Here is a 16,907-nt window from a genome sequence, read left to right on the forward strand (position 1 = left end):
AGATCTATTAAAAAAAATCCTTATTCTTAAAGTCTCTAAAGCTTCCTCTTTAGAGAGCTTTTCAGCATCAGACAAAATTCACCATCCTTTCTCTGAATTTCCCCATATTATTTATACCTTCACTTAGTACTGTTTTCATTCAGTTGTAGTCACTTATCATTTATATATCTTAGCTCATGCAATTCTTCCCCACTTCCCTCCAACAAGGTCTTCCCTCTGTCTGCCCCCCATCTTCCTAAATGCCATAGATTCTTCCCAAGTCTGGTACAAATTTCATATCCCACGTGATGGTTTCAAATACTCTACTCCTTGCTGATGTATTTCATTTGTGAACTCCTATTACCTTCTTACCTTATGTCACAGAAAGAGCACATTGTGGTTCATAGCTTGCTTTATTCTCTAATTTTATGATGTTCCCAGATAGAAACCAGAAGGAGGTTAATATATTCTTGTCCTACCCTGTCAGATGGTTGGAGCCTCCTTGCCTCTTGAATCGTAGGTAAGATGGACTTGAATCACCACCGCACACTGAGCATATGTCCAAAACCCTCCCCAAGCTGTTCGCCTTTCAGGCTGGAGTAGAAGTGTGGTTCTTCAGTTCACCTCTGTCTTCAGTTTCCTGTTCTCACAGGTTTATCTGCTTATGGGTCACATTAACATGCCATACTTGCTGCTTTTTTTCTCCCCACATCAATCCAGATATGAAATTCATTCTCTTAATTTCTACAAGGAAACCCACTCACGTAAAGGCAGTTATTGTCTACAGTACACTTTACTAGAGATTGGGAGATTTGTATCCAGCAATGCAAGGCAATTTACTATGTTAACGTTATTTTAAAAATAAAGTTAAATCAGTTAAACTTTATTATTTTCCATATCTTTTCTTAAAAATCGCTCATATATCCCATCACCAGGAGTAAGTCTCCTGATTACCCGCACCCCAAATGTTGCTGCAGCCTTACATCAACGTTCTGGCTTCTCTCTTTCTTTTCCCCGACTCTTCCAATGCTCCAAATTTCTGGTGGTTTCTAATGCTAAGTAGTAGAAAAAAATTCCCCTTTACTTCTGTAGATCCACACTCTAAGGCTCTAACTAATTCATCAAGTAAACTACCAGTGTATTTTTCTAAACCTAAATCTCTGGAGCAGCTGTTAAGATGATAGCATTTTCATTCATTTCTGCCCTAGCAGCTCAAACCTGTCTTCTTCTAGCGGCTCGAGGCTAGCTTTGTGCTTTCTTGCAAGCCCTCCTTTAGCTATGTGGTCACTAGGAGGTAAGAACCCAGGTGGCAAGATGCAGCTGTTGCTAGCTATTTCTGGCGGCATGATTGAGCAGAAGGAAAGAACTATGCAGCAAAAATGTTTTCAGCATTTTCTCAGTTGACTCTACCTGTTTTCTGAATCCTGGTGCTGTACCTTTTGTTCTAAAGTTTCCAAGGTAAAAACTGGAATAGCGCTGCAAAAGTGGCTTTTTTTTTTGGAGGGGGAATCTGAGGGTGGGGTGCAGAGGAAGAGGAAGAAAGAAAGAAATGGAGAATTATGTACTTCCTGTCTTTGAAATTATGTAACTCAACAGACTAGGCCCATTCATCTAATGCTTATTCTATTCCAAAGAGGCAAATCAGTCTATGTGTCTTTGGAAGGGGTAGATATTTGTGTGAAAAATAAACCAACATCATGAACAATAGCTATATTTATCAACACAGATGAATTTCAAAAAAATACTGTGACAGAAACAAATCTCAGAAGAGAATATATTTAGTATTATTCAATTTAAGTAAAGTATAAAAATAGGTAAAACCAAACTATGAATTGTTTAATGTTACATACAAAAGTAGTAAATATAATTTGGGAATGTATGGGAATATTCTACTTATTGGTCTGAAAGTCAGATGCAAGTATTTTATTTTATTACTGTTCCTTAAACTATACAATTACATTTATACATTTCATACTCTTTTGTATGTATGCTGTACTTCAAAGTATACAAAAGACATAAGTTAGACAACAGAAGCATAAAACAAATAAAGTGCACCAACACACCTATATCAACAAAGCAGATTGTATCAGAATTCTTAAATTTCCAAAGTCTGGCATTAGGTCCATCTATGGATGAACAAATCTTACCCAACTGTATTTGACCTTGGGAAAAAATACAGTTGCTACTAAACAAAAAGGCTTTTTTCTTGCTGAATATATCAACTGTAGAGGAGAAAATCAGTGACTCATATCATACTACACCCAGTGTCTGCACAAAGAATTTAGATTAATTATTCTTGGGAGGCTCAGACATGTTTCTCTAAGATCTTGACAACAGATATTGGTTGGTTATGACCCAGGCCATTCCAGAGAAACAGAAAGAAAAAGACCATCATCATTTCTGTGGAAATAGAAAAGTTAAAATATAGCCAATTATTATTAATAGTTGCAGAATAAATAAGGATAAACATAACACATTATCTAACCTGGTAGCTAGGAATCTATTACTTGAAGTGCAAGAATATGCTTTTAAACACTATCTTTACATTCAGAACGATAACTGCCACCATGTACATTTAGGTTTTTGATAGGATCCCCTGTCAGAGATCTAAAATGAGAAAAATCTGGTAAATCTTTCTGTGCAGAATGTGTCAAAGCTCATGGTGAAACTACTGCTTTATATAACATGGAGTGTGATTTCCCCATTTGTATACATTAATAGCTTTTCTTTTTACTTGATCCTCCTTGTCGACCAATAGGACACATGAAAATGCCATTTTGTTTATAAAGGACTGTTTGTGTTAGTCATACAATCATGTGTGTTTTCTCAGACTTGGTACCTTTCAGGTGAGGGTATTTCTATCCCTCTGTATTTTCAATAGAAGCTCGCTAGTGCTTTGAATAGGTAAAATCGATACCCAACGGAGACGTGACTTCTCCTAAGTTGTGCATGAAGTCAGTGGGTTTTCTTTATAACAAGACCATGTTCCCTTTTTTCCTTTTGTGAGAAAGACAGGAGTTGACGTTATTATGGAGCAAACCAGACATACTTCAGCACTTGGCTTCTTCCCAGAACCCTGGGGTGCTCGCTTCTGGTTGTATTTTTTAAATTATCTCCATTGTGTTAATATTTACAGTTTGTATTAAACACATATTTGGAGCACATTTTTGCGGTAAATGCTGTTTTGTTTTCTTAAATCAGTACTTGTGGACCACTAGAGGTATAAGATTATATACACTCACATACCCCCCCACCCCCAGGTGTGTGTAGTGTGTGTGTGTGTGTATGTGATTGTGTGTGAAAGTCTCTCTTTAAGAAAGAACCGAAGAACAATCAAATAAAGAAAAGAGCCCCCATAAATTCCCTAAGTTCCAAGCAATTTCAAGGTGCTCATCTCCATTGCCTCCTTTGGTTTTCTCCATATACAACTTATTTATCATGGATTGGGAGGACCTGGGAAGAAGTACAGTTCTATCAATGGTCTTCGTCTATCCAAAACCATAAGGTCACCCTGCAGGGGAGAAGCCCACTATCCTCAGGTTACCATTTGGCCTCTTCTCTCCTAAATGATGAGAAAATTGCAAGTCACATCTAGTTTGTTAGTTTTATTTCAATTATGATAATTTTAGTTGAAAGCTAAATTAAAGCTTAATTTTAGTCACAGGCAGCAGGAGCAGATGCTACTTTTCTGGCTCCTGGACATTTCTCCTCCTCATAGGAACAAACACACCTACCCCTCTTCTCTTTTTTCACAACTTTCTATATTCTATATAAAGGAACATGGAATAAATGGACAGGCATTCTGAAATCACAAAGAATCACTCTTTAGATGTTGGTCACCTGTGAATTCCAAATTCTAACGATGACAAAGAAAAATATTTGGCATAGAGATATTCATAAAGGAAGATGTTAATTCTGGCTTAATATTTGTCCTTAGCTTTTTAAAATAATAGTTTTACTGAGATATAATTCACTCATCATACATTTCATCCATTTCAAGTTTACGACTCAATGATTTTTAGTATATTCACAGTTTTACAGCGGTAACGACAAATAGAGCATTTTCATCCGCCCCAAAAGAAACCCTGTGCCCATTAGCAGTCACTCCCAATTTCCCTCCAACCTCCCCCAGCACCTGGCAACCACCAATCTACTTTGTGTCTCTATAGATTTGCCAATTCTAGACATTTCATATAAATGGAATGAAAATATGAAATTTTTTGTTACTAGCTTCTTTATCAGTGTTTTCAGGGCTCACCTATGTTGTAGTGTATATTGATACTTTATTTTATTGCTGAATAATATTCCTCGGTATGGGTATACCACAGTTTATTTATCCGTTCATCAATTGGTAGATGTTTAGGTTGTTTCCATGTTTTTGGCCATTATGAATAATGCTGCCATGAGCACTTATGTACAAGTTTTTGTGGGGGTGTTGTGTTTTCATTCCTCTTGGGTCTATACCTGGGAATAGAATTGCTGAGTCACATGGTAATTCTATGTGTAACCTTTTGAGGAGCTGCCGAACTGTCTCCCAAGGCTGTTGCAACATTTTCCATTCCCCCCAGCAGTGTATGAGGGTTCCAGGGGCTCCTTGTCCTGAACTTTTAATTGTTTTTTTGTTGTTGAGGCACATTAGAATAAAAGTCTATGCTTAGCCTCAACAGTACAATGTCAACACCAGAGCCAATATTTATCAAACTTGTTAGGACTTCTGCAGGTACATTTTGAGATTTGGCTGTACATAACTTGAGAATGGTCTTCCTAGAGCTCTTTGCTAGGAGTCAGAAAAGTTACCAGTACTAGAGTTCTCTGAACACTGGAAAAATGAGTGCTACCCCAGAAATTGCTTTTCCTTGTTCTCTGAGGATATCAGATATGAGTCTGTGGTTAGGACTTCTGATGAGGTTTGCTGTTGAGGGCTTTAATGGCAGTGGGGTTTTCGGTTACTCCTCAAATGACTCCTTTCAAAAAAAAAAAAAAGAATCTGTCAGAGCACTCCCTGACATAGTGCCTTGGGCCTGTGTATATTGGAGAATGAATATTCAGCTTCATGTGAAATCCTCCTTATTTCGTCCTGAAAAGTCATTCTTATGCCTAAGTGAACACTGTGATCTTTTACTCACTGTTTTCTTAGCTAGATGCTTGTCTTATGCTCTTCCCCATTTGGATTCTGAAATTGTTGTTTATTTCTCATTCAAAGCTCCAAGTACATTGGAGCACGTTTCTTGACACAAAATTGAACGTTGGAGGAAGAGATCGCAAAGCTTCACAATGCCTCTGGTGTTATATTGTCTCCAACCCTGAAGTTTGCATTGAGATGTGACAACATTCATTTCAAATCACTTTTCCACACTCCTCACAATTGTGCATAGCAGTGTTGTTATGGAAATAGACTGTGTTGAGGCATAAATATGTACAGGAAACTGACAAAGAAACACAGAAGGTTTGAAGATGAACTTTGCCGTCTTTGAGATTGGGGTGAGATTTATCACAGAGCTATTTCCCATTTTAAGTTTTCTCTGACGTGAGAGTGTGTCTTACTTATTTCTGTTCGGGACAGCATTTAGCTGACTTCAACACTGTCAGCAGCCAGTAGCCCCAGTGCAGCCCTGCAGCTGGTTGGAGGGCATCCCTGAGTCAGGGAACAGATGCTGGGACCCCAATTTCTCGTAGTGAGTGGGATCTTGCATCAATCTGGTCTAAAGCCTTTGATGCCTTGGTGACTTTGCTTCTGGGTAGAGACTGCTGCCTTTGTGCCAAGGCCCATCATGGTAGGTCGGGTTTGGTATTGATGCTGGTCCAGATCAGACCAACATTTGCCTCATGTCTTCGGATTTTATAATGTGGATTTCTGCCCCCTACCTAGGGCTGGGCTGTGCAGCAAGGATGATTTCCTTGGTCCAGGTCCTATGTTTTCCACAATTACTCTTTTCATGCCTTCCTGGCTATGATGGATAACTGGTATACTTTCTTTTTGACTCCGTCTAATAAATTCAACCTTTAAGCAAAGAAACACAGGCCAGTGTTCTTTTGGCTTTCTTATTTAATACATAAAATACTAAGGAAAAATGTTCTTTAATCCCTCTACTTTGAATCTCCTGCTCTTAGACTAAACCATTCATGATCTGCCCATGTTGAAGTTGTCTCCCTATCCCCAGATTATTTCTCTTCAATCCTTGAAGACTGAGCCTCCACCTCACTGTCTGTCTTTACAGCACTACTGCTGTCATGTTTTCTGGTGATCTCTGTATCCACGAGGATGATTCTTTCTATATTCTTGCCTCTCACTTCCATTGTCACTCCTCCTCCTCTGATGATGATTTTTTCCTCTAGTCTTCTTCATCTGGTCCAGCCTGGCTGTCATTATTACTGTTAATTTCAACTCCTCCGCATCTTAATTTTAAGAATCCCATTTTCTGATCACCATGTCCTACGTTTCCAACTTATTTTCTCTGTAACATGACTCCAGTAATTCTTCAACCTCTCAGGAACAACAGTCCATCGACCACCATCTGTTCACTGTCTCTCACCCACCTCATGCCTCTCCTTCCCTCTAATACTCGAGTAAATTCCAGGATCAGTTATTGTATTTTTTCCCTTGCCTTTGCCTCAGTATCTGGCTCCTGTATCACTTCATTGTACTTGCTTGGTAAAACCACAATCCTGGGTATATTCACTTCTCTGCATCTGTGCCCATGCAGGTGAATGTGACCAGGGAAAAACAATCATACTGGTAAGTTTCACTTTAAGTCATGACCATGAACCTCAGATGTGCATGTACCATGCTTCCCTAGTCCATTCAATGTCTACTTTCCTTCTCAACTTTCATACCTTTCCCCCGCAAACCCCTAATACCTTTCCTCCCGTCCCCATTCTTAGCTGATGACTTTATTTCTACTTAACTGAAAAAAAAGGAAGCAATCAGAAAAGAAATTCCAGATTCCCATCATCTCATCTACCTACTCACATACTCTGCTTTTATAACAACGACCATAGGCAAACTCTTTAGCACCTAAACCGAGCCAATCTCTCAACCTATTTAGTAGTTTCTAATGCTTTGTCTTTTCAAGAACTCGAGGAATTTCTGACGTGCATAAGCAATTTTCCCTCTCTGTTTGGTCATCTCCATCAACAGATAAAAATACTGTTTATTTTACCTATTGAAAAAAAGAAACCCTCCCTTGACTCAGCATGTCTTTCAAGCATCTGCTCTTCTTCTCTTTTCTACATTATAGCAAAACTCCTAAAAAGTGTTGCCTGAATTTACTGTCTCCATCCTACTCCTTCCATTCTTTCATGAAGCCACTACAGTCAGTCTTTCTTTCTACCACTCCGTTGACATTGCTTTGTTAAGGCCATTGATGACCTCTGGCCCATATCAGTGCAGTTGACATAGTCAATCACTTGCTTGGTTTTGAACCACCGTTTTCACTTGGCTTCCAGGACACCATACTCTTATGGCTTTCCTTGTGCCTCCCAGTTGATACTTTTTGGTCTCCCCTGCTAGTTCCCCTTCACCTCTTCAACCTCCTTTTATTGGCACATTGCAAGGCTCAGTCCTTGGACCTCTCCTCTATTTCTCCCATTGGTGGTCTCATCTAGGCTCATGACTTTAAATACCATCTGTGTTTTACATGTCCAAATCAGCATCTCCAGCCTGCACATCCTTCCATCACTCCTTATGAGATAGGCTGGGACCTGGAACCCTTTACCAGCCTGCTTGCACTTGAACCTGGACAAACGTCTCCTCAAGCAACAAAATACAAAGAAACTATAAGGGACTAAAAATAACTGAATGCGTGTGCAGTTGGGGCAAATTATGACGGATACAATGCAAAAAGGCCAGAAACTAGCGGCCACTTCTGAGGGAGGTGTCACGAACAAAAGCAGGGTACTGTGCGTGACCCTTGCTCACCACCGGAGGGTGAGCAGACCACTGAAGCCACCGTTCTGGCCTGACCCACGGATCCGCCTCTGCCTTCAGCCCACGTAAGGAACCAGCTCGCCCCTGTTACTTGTTTTTGCTACCTTGTGTTCCCATACCTCCTTCCCTTCTTTCCATGGCATCATCTTCTCCAAAGAACCTATTTAAAGTTACAATCTGCTGCCTCCTGGTACTTTCTATTTTCCTTTCTTCTTTATTTTGTATAACATTTATAACCATCTAACATGCTGTATATTTTGCAGCTAGTTTATTTTCTCCCCACTCCCTTAGTAGAAAATAAGCTTCATAAGGGCAGGGATTTTTGTCCATTTCATTCAATGCCAAGAACAGTGCCTGGTATAAAAAGAACTCAATAAATATTTGCTATGTGAATACCATGTGGATTTAAATGGGGCCTTCTTTCTTATCATAACTTCTTTTCACAAACGATACAAGGTGACAACTCCTTTAAATGAACCACACTGAGAAACTGAAGGATACTTTATCAGTCCCCTGTGCTAGCCATGGAGATTTGCAGCACTAGAAGGTAGAAGACTAGACTCCGGGAGGAAACGGACAGAGGCAGCTGCTAAGCGCAAATGGGCTGGCAGAAGTTGCCGAAACTCCTTCTCTAGACATCTTCAGAAACTTTATCGTGTGGCTATCTGCTTCACCAATAGGGTTGAGGGCTTTATAAATAGCTTCAGGATAGGGACATAAAGTACCCTTCCTCTTTACTAATTTTAATTTTAGTAAAGTAAGAAATTCTAAGGGAATTGTTTGGCAATGCTGAGTGATAGTATCTAGCCATAGCAGGGTAGTTAGTCCTGCTATGGGTTGAATGATGTCCCCTTCCAAAGAATGTATTGGAGCCTTGATCTGCAGTTCCTCTGAATGGAACCTTATTTGGAAATACAGGGTTTTTTTGCAGATGATCAGGTTAAGATGAAACATTAGGACTATGTCTTTATAGAAAGGGGAAATTTGAACACAGACATATACAGAGGGATAATGATGTGAAGACACAGGGAGAGAGCATCATCCACAAGCCAAGGAATACTGAGGCCACAAGAAAATAGGAAAAGGGACTGGAATAGATTCCCACTCAGCCCTCAGAAGGAACTAACCCTGCCAACACCTTTATTCAGATTTCTAGACTCTAGAACTGTAAGACAATGGATTTCTGTTGTTTAAGCCACCTAGTTGGTGGTACTTTGTTATGGCAGCCCTAGGAAACTATCAATAATACATTATTTTTGTTTTATTACTGTATATAGCTTGGACATACTATTTGAGGACTGATAATTTATTTAAATCCCAGAGCTTTAGATTTTAATTATCTAGAGAAAATTTCCATCTATCACTTACTCACTAGGAAAATCATAGTGTGTATTGGTAACATTCTCAGACATTTAATGAAAAGAAGTATAATTTTGCTGCTTTTTAAATGCAACATTTAGAGGGCTGACTTTATAAATAAAAGGACACATTATGTTTAACTATTTAATGCTAGACAGTAAGAAGTCTTTTTAATAAATAATGGTTTACAAATGCAATTCATAAAAAATGATACCCCTTCAGAGTTTTCTGAGGTAAGGTAATGTTTTCACAGAATTTTAAACATTTAACATTAACTACCGGGACTATGAGTGGAGTCTGGAAGAAAGGGTTATTTACGCTTTGAGGGGCTAAATTTTGTCATTTAAATTGGTTGAGAAAATGTTTAAGACATTGTGAAATTCATTTAAATTGACAGACTTTAATGTTAGTAGGAAGTGGTTTTCTATGTTAAAATCTTTTCCCTCCTGTATTCATTATGCATCTTAAGATATGGTAATATATACATAGAACTATGTTTTTTAAATACTTAATTTAGTTTGAAATTATTGTAAGAGAGAAAATATCTAAGAAGAGAACAGTGGCTTAAAATTCCGTAGTGATAATGAACTTGGAGGGAACCTTGTATACTAAGTGAATTGTAGGCTAGAGACAATGGGAAAAATGTACTCAAGTAATAATTTTGAATATTATCCAATTGGCTCCATTTGTGAAGATCCGTAATTTGAAGCATGTCTGATACATTCGATGACTTTCTTTCATGTTTCAGGTTTATTTCCTCCAATTTTTATATCACAGTTTTCAATTTTGTTCCACTTAAAGGTACTTGACAGTTTTTTGTAATACATAAAAGCACCGAAGGTCTGAGTATATATGACTCTTGTAGGCCTTGTAAAGTTTGGATCCCAGTTCTAGCTTTAGCTTTACTACCAGCTAACTGGCGACCTTGGGAAAGTCTCTTCACCTTTTTGATTTCGTTTTTGGCATCTATAGAACTCTAACAATCTGTTTAATTTGCCTCTTGACGTCTTTGTGGAGCCTGACAAAGTTTAGGTGTGTGGCTCTTTCTCCCAAGAATTTAGAGACTGCAGGCACTGTTTTGAAATGTTCTCCTGGTTTATGTGGGTGTTGTGTCTTGCTCTGCTACTGGCTTTAGTGTCCCTTCATTAGCAGAGGCCCCCTTAGGACATCTCATTTGAGAATGTACTGCTCAATCTGTGAGAATTTGGAGACTACTGTTGTGACTTAAGGGATTGCAAAGAAACACGCCTGCTGGCCCTTCACATTTTGCACAGGGGGTTGCTTGGTGTCTAAAATATGCATTGACTTGCAAAGTGCCTGTTTAAATGTTCCGGCAGTAACACAGGGGTAAACATGCATTTGACAACATCTGCTTGAGGAAAGGAAATGGAAATGCAGGCCCATAGCACATTTTGGGTCACAGGCTGATATTTAGGAGAATAACTGCATGTATGACAGCTGCGCTCAGAAACAGCAGAGGAGGTTCTCTGCAGAGAGTCCATGTTGATAATTCTGGGTCCAGAGTGCAGGGCGGCTTCCACACTTAGGTCCTCTCTTGGCAGATCGTCAACCTAAGGTGATAACTCTTTAGAGTTGTGTGCTGTTAGGACTTGTGGTAAACGTCAGGTACTAGCAAAGGAAAGGTGACGGGGCTGCAGGGGGCGCGGGGGAGGGAGGTGGCCATCTGGGTGTCAAGCGCCTCCTCTCTTTTTGGAGTCCTGCAGTGCTGGATGGTACTGAGGGCTTTGGGGAAGCTTGTAGCATCCTCCAGCTGCTGAGAAGCTTTTGGAGTAACAGTGGTTCCGGGATTTGCAGGAGAAATTGACAAGTGTGGAAGCCCTAGTTGTATCCAGGGTAGAAAGATACAGCGTGTCATTATAAGCAAATTCTGCAAGACGTGGATTTGGGGGTAGGTGTTTCGTAAGATTTAAAGTTTCTTTTGACGGTGGGACCCAGCACACTGACCCTTGGATAGATGAAGGCAGAACTCTTTGTTGCTTACAGCTCCCAACAAAATCAGGCTGCCAGGCGGGGCCGCAAAAGAGGCTGTTCCCAGGGACAGAACAGCAGCGGCTGGAGCTGCAGGATGACATCTGGGATGGGGTTAGCTAGATGTCAGGGCTTCTTTGGGGATTTCATAATTCAAACAATTCTGCGGGCTCCAGGGCATGGGGTCTGTCCTTAGGGGTCTGGTACCTGGCTTTTGAGCAATTAGGGCAGGTGTATTGGAGCCCATGGCATGAGAGTCTGATAAGGGAAATGGTGGGGGATGTGGACTTAATTAGCTGGGCAAGGATGAGAGCTGCCTGGCCTCTAGCCAGGACCTCAAAAAGATCAAGATGGCACTAAAAAAAAAAAAAGAGAGAGAAAGAAAGAAAGAAACTATATTACAATAGGTGTAGGGCCTTTTTAATTGTTTGAGTACCTAGTTGATGCTTCTCAGCTCTGCCATGGGTTAGTGGGTGTCAGGGGAGGACAGGTATTCAGGGAACTGAAAGAGCTTAGAGAGCACCAACCAACACCACTCAAAACTTGTGTGTGAATTGGCCCTTGGGCATCTTGCCATCCCGTGGAGGCTGAGGATCTTGGCGACATGGGAGAGGTCTGGTTGTTGCTAATTGGGGGTGGCTGGGGGGGCAGGAGGTGTCACGTGCTTATTGAGGGCCATCTACATAAGCAGGAGAGCCTTGGGACCATGCCAATGGATAGAGTAGAAACCATATTCGGGGTAAACCGTTGCTGGAATACTTGCGGGTTGAAAGGGGTTGAGAAGTCTCTGGATTCACCCAAGCCTGTTCTTGACCAAAGGCATGTCCCAAGTGATGGTGTATTGAGCGTAAATGCTATACCAGTCATTCAATGGTTTGCACAGACCTCAGTGATCAGCTTGGGTGGTGTTGTGGCCCCAGTGACGTGCTTGACCGGCCAACTGAGCAGCACAACAGCTTGTCCTAATAGCTCTGGCCTCTCTTTTTATGCCTTGTGTCTTTGGTTCTCTGGTACCACGGTAAATAGGGCTCTACTTACTGCCCACACCAGCTCTCCTTTAGCAGTAGCTGGGCTAAAGATTTCCATGGTGATTCTAACTTCTGGAATAAGGCGTTGAGGTGGGGGCAGTTTGGGCTGGTCCCCATAGTCCCAGTTGACTGAACTGCTGCCTGTGGAGCATAGTTTTATAAATCACAGGGGGATTGGTGTAACGCTCTTCTCTAGATTTATTTCCTCCAGCCCCTTGGATAGAGTCCCCTTTGATAGGGTATGAACGGCTTGCATAATTCACTCTTGTTTTTTTTCAGAAGATGTATAGAAAACAAAGAAAAGTACTCCTTGTACGTGTCAGTGGTCGAATAATCTCTTCTGTGATCAGGCTCACGATGTCTTATGAATGTGGCCTTTCTTTAGATTATTGGTGCCTGGGAAGTAATAAACCTAAGTGTTTGACATTTTAAAACACTGTGAATTCTGGTTAGTTTATCACCATTTCCCTTAGTTATTTAGGCTTTAAATGTCATAAATTGTGGCACCCTCAAGCACCTGGTAATAAACGGAAAGTTTTGACTAATTGGTAATAACATTTTCAAATTATTATTCATATTTTCAAAATTATTTTATATTGAAAAGCTCTGATTTGTTTATTTTTATTGTATTTAGATAGTGCTTTTAAAAAACACAATTAGGTCTATAAGACTTAAAACAAAAAAGTTCGCTTCCATCCTCTGTTTGCCTCACTCTGCAGAGACAACTGCTTTAAATTATTTGAACTTTTACTCTTTCATGTTTCTAATAACATAATTTTTCAGTTTTAAGTTATTATCTACTGACCTGTGGGTTGTTTTGGGATGAATTATGCCCTTCCAAAATTCATGTACTGAAACCCTAACCCCAGTACCTCAAAGTGTGACTGTATTTAGAGATAGGGTCTTTAAAGAGGTAATTAAGTTAAAATGATACCATTAGGATGGGCCGTAATTCAATCTGGCTGGTGTCCTTATAAGAAGAGATTAGGGCATGAACTTTCGCAGGGGGAAGATCATGTGAAGACCCTGGAAGAAGATGGCCATCTACAAGGTGAGGAGAGAAGCTTCAGAACAAAACCAACCCTGCCAACGCCTTGATCTTAGACTTCTAGCCTCCAGAACTGGGAGGGAATAAATTTCCGTTGTTTAAGCCCCCCAGTCTGCGGTATTTGTTAAGGCAGCCTGAGTAGGAAAAACATACTCCTCCTGTGCTACAAATCAGAGGTTCCCATGAACCCCCTCCTTGGATTCAATTATTTGCTTGAACAGCTCCCAGAAATCAGGGAAACACTTACATTTACCAGTTTATTATGTAATACAGGATACGATTGAGGATACAGATGAACCGCCAGATGAAGAGCTACATAGGGTGAAGTCTGGAAGGGTACCAAGAGCAGGAGCTTCTGTTGCAGTGGAGTTGCGGTGCATCACCCTCCCTGTACATGGGTGTGTTCACCAACCTGGAAGCCCTCCGAACCCCATACTTCCGGGATTTTTATGGAGACGATCGTACAGGCATGATTGATCATTAACTCAATCTCCAGTCCCTCTCTCCGTCCTGGAGGATGAAGGGTAGGATGGAAAGTTCCAAGTTTCTAATCATGGCTTGGTCTTTCTGGTGACCAGCCTCCATCCTGAGCTCATAAGAATAAAAGACCCTTCCATCACCCAGGGAATTCCAAGGGGTTTAGAAGCTCTATGTCAGGAACCAGGGTCAAAGACCAAACATTAGAACAAAAGATGCTCCCAGTAGGAAATTACAAGCATTTTAGGAGCTCTGCCAGGACCAGGGGCAGATATATAGATATAGATCAATCGATCGATCTGTCTATATACTTTTTTCCCCTATTATTTCACACAGCCCTAGCAAATCAATATGTATACTTGCATAAAAGAAAGATAAGATTTTAGCATTATACCCCCATCCTAAATTTATGTATACAAATCAAATTATGATATTTTTATAATATGATGGAGTCAGTGTTTGGGATTATAAGAGCTACTATTCACAGGTCAACCAAGAAGTATAATTAAATAATATTTTGTTCTTCCTGAAATTAATAAATGTCTCATTTCTTATTTGAACAGTTTGCTATGACCGGTCACTACTTCACTCTTACCTCTGACAGAAATATGCATCTTTCTTCAATACATCCATATATATGAAATAATTGATCAGTTTTGTTTTTCTCTTGAAAAAATTTCTTCTGATTTTGCTGTCAGCTTCATACTGCAGTCTTTGTTTTCCATGATGCCAGCAATGCCCATGACCTATCACTTACCTTGAATCCCGTTTTCTGGATTCCTTTTTCTAGGCTTACTTCCTCGTTTTGGTGGAACAAATCCTCTAGTATCATCCTTAGAACGGGTTCATGGTATATAAAATTTTCTTCTACTGCTACAATCGATTCTGGCTTTGAAAACATGTTTCCATTGTTGCTATTGAGCTATGTGAGGAAATTTTCATTTCTGAGCCTATGTTGTGAATTTGCCTATATCTTCTCACTTGGAACATTGTAGTTCTTGGTGTTCTGATATTTCACAATGATGTGCATTGAGTTCTCCTACTTTGAAAATTCATCTTCCGAAATCTGGAACAATCTTTAAAAATATTGTTTTTGTTTTTGTTTGTTAATTTCTTCCTCCTCCACTTTCTCTCTTCTTTTTTTTTCCGGAGCAGCTGTCATTTGGAAGTAGAATTCCTGCATTGATTACCTAATTGCCTTATGATTTCTCCCCTATTTTCCAAGTTTTTGGCTTGACTTCCATTTCTGGAGGATTTTCTTAACTTTATCCTTCAACCCTTAAAGTAATTTTTTCATTTGTGCTATCACATTTTAATTTTTGAGAATTCTTTTCTGTTGTGGACATCAGGACACTGGGAACACTTTATTACCTTTTTCAATTTTATAGATGTGATACCTTTTTTAAATCTCTCTGAGGATATTTATAATAGAATTTTAAAGATTTATTCTCCACTGTCTTTGCCACCTCTGGGTTCCTATTTTATTTTGATTGCTTTGGACCTCAGTTTTTCTAGAGGCATTCCTCAAATGTCTGATGGTCTTTGGCTGAAATTGCAGTCTAAGGGCAAGGCATGAAAAGCTAATCAGAAACTTTAAAAATGATTGATGAGCCATGGAATTGTGGGACTTCAACTTTCAGGATGTATAGGTCTTTTTCTCCCAGGTCGTCAGTTCACGGGGTAGGTGTTTGCCTGACGGCAGTGTTCGGGAGCTAGTGAGGGGAGAGGGCTCTGGGGGCTGCCCACAGTTCTCTGTAGAGTTTCACGTATCTCTGGCTTTCAGGGGATGGTACTTACCTGAGCTCAGAATCCTTCTCTTTCACTGCCCCCAGTATAACCTTCCAGTTTTCTGCTGGAGCGTGAGAGAGGCTGGGAAAAGTTGGAGCGATGATCTGGAGACCTGAGTGTTTCCTTCAACCGATCTTACCAATGGCTGTCAGCTGTCTAGATGGTCCCAGCTTTCAGAGTCTCTGGTGCCTCTAATTCCTAGGGTTTGAGGGTATGACATCTCCAACTTCGGGGCTGCGTCCTGCCAGCTTAGGTGTCGGCTTCCTCAGCTGTCAGTTAAGCTGGCGTGTTTCTTCCCCACTCTTTGTAGTGGCAGGGCTATACCACTGGTACCCCTTTCTCGTCATTTGGTGGGACTCAGGAGAGAGTGGTGATACCACTGCAGTTCCATCTGTATTTCTGGAGGGACCATGTTACACTGAAATTCTTTTTTCAAAACCAGGCTCCTCGCTTTTGGGGTCTTGGATAGTCAAGGGTAAGTCAGAAATTGGTGGTCTTGTTATGTGTTTGCAGAAGTCATTCAAACTGCTGCCTGTTCCACCTGGGGATATATTGATGTCATGTCTACCAAAGTTAGCATTTAGGGGAATAGTAGGGAAAATTTAGATTGTGGAGCATGCTGGCTCCTCCGTGAAGCCTTTGGTGATAATTTACAAGAAGGACAAAAGACTGGGTTGAAAATGGTCTATTTAAAAAAAAAAAAGAGAGGCACAAGAATAATTAGTTTTCCTAAAAGATACAGACTTTGGCTAGGGCCTGAAATCTGTGTCCGTTGATTAAAAAGCCAAATTCCCTCCCTAAAGCAAGCAGAGGTAGGGCGGTGGATGCTTATCAGGAGATGAAATGGGGCCAAAAAATGAGCCTGAGCTGTCAGGACCTCCCAAATTCCTCTTAAGCTTTTGGACCTGCAAAGTGATCAGACCAGAGGGAGAGAATGCATTATGGGTGGTGCTTCCTTGCCCAAGGCTCTCGTTTGTAACTACCTAGGAGCAGAGGCCTTTAAACTGAAAGCCAAGGGTGGGCAGGGCCCAGAGCCCTGGGGCAGGGAGACTGCAGTTTCCAGAAGCAAGGTCTGTCCAGGAATCAAAGAGACCAGGAGTTTATTAAGAAACTGAAGAAGTGAATTGATTGCCAAAGAAACTCAAATGAGTAGATTACACATAGCCTATGAGTATCTGTCTCCTATGACAATCCTCGGCCCTCCCTTCACAACCCCTCCTCAAACTGAACAATGTGTTACTGCTGTTATCCAAATCTTGATAAGGGGTTTCTTTTGTTGTTGTTTGTTTTTTATTTTGTTATTTTTATTTGT

At 40.4% G+C, this 16,907-nt stretch overlaps 1 protein-coding gene across 1 annotated transcript in view; it reads left to right on the forward strand.

Moving 5' to 3' along the window:
• Positions 1-16,907, forward strand: part of HS6ST3 (heparan sulfate 6-O-sulfotransferase 3) — a gene marked incomplete at its 3' end in the record, with an annotated part of 651,525 nt that overhangs the window by 201,880 nt on the left and 432,738 nt on the right. The gene's annotated exons all lie outside the window — the stretch shown is intronic.

The sequence above is a fragment of the Stenella coeruleoalba genome, assembly GCF_951394435.1.
Source record: "Stenella coeruleoalba genome assembly, chromosome: 18".
NCBI lineage: Eukaryota > Metazoa > Chordata > Mammalia > Artiodactyla > Delphinidae > Stenella > Stenella coeruleoalba.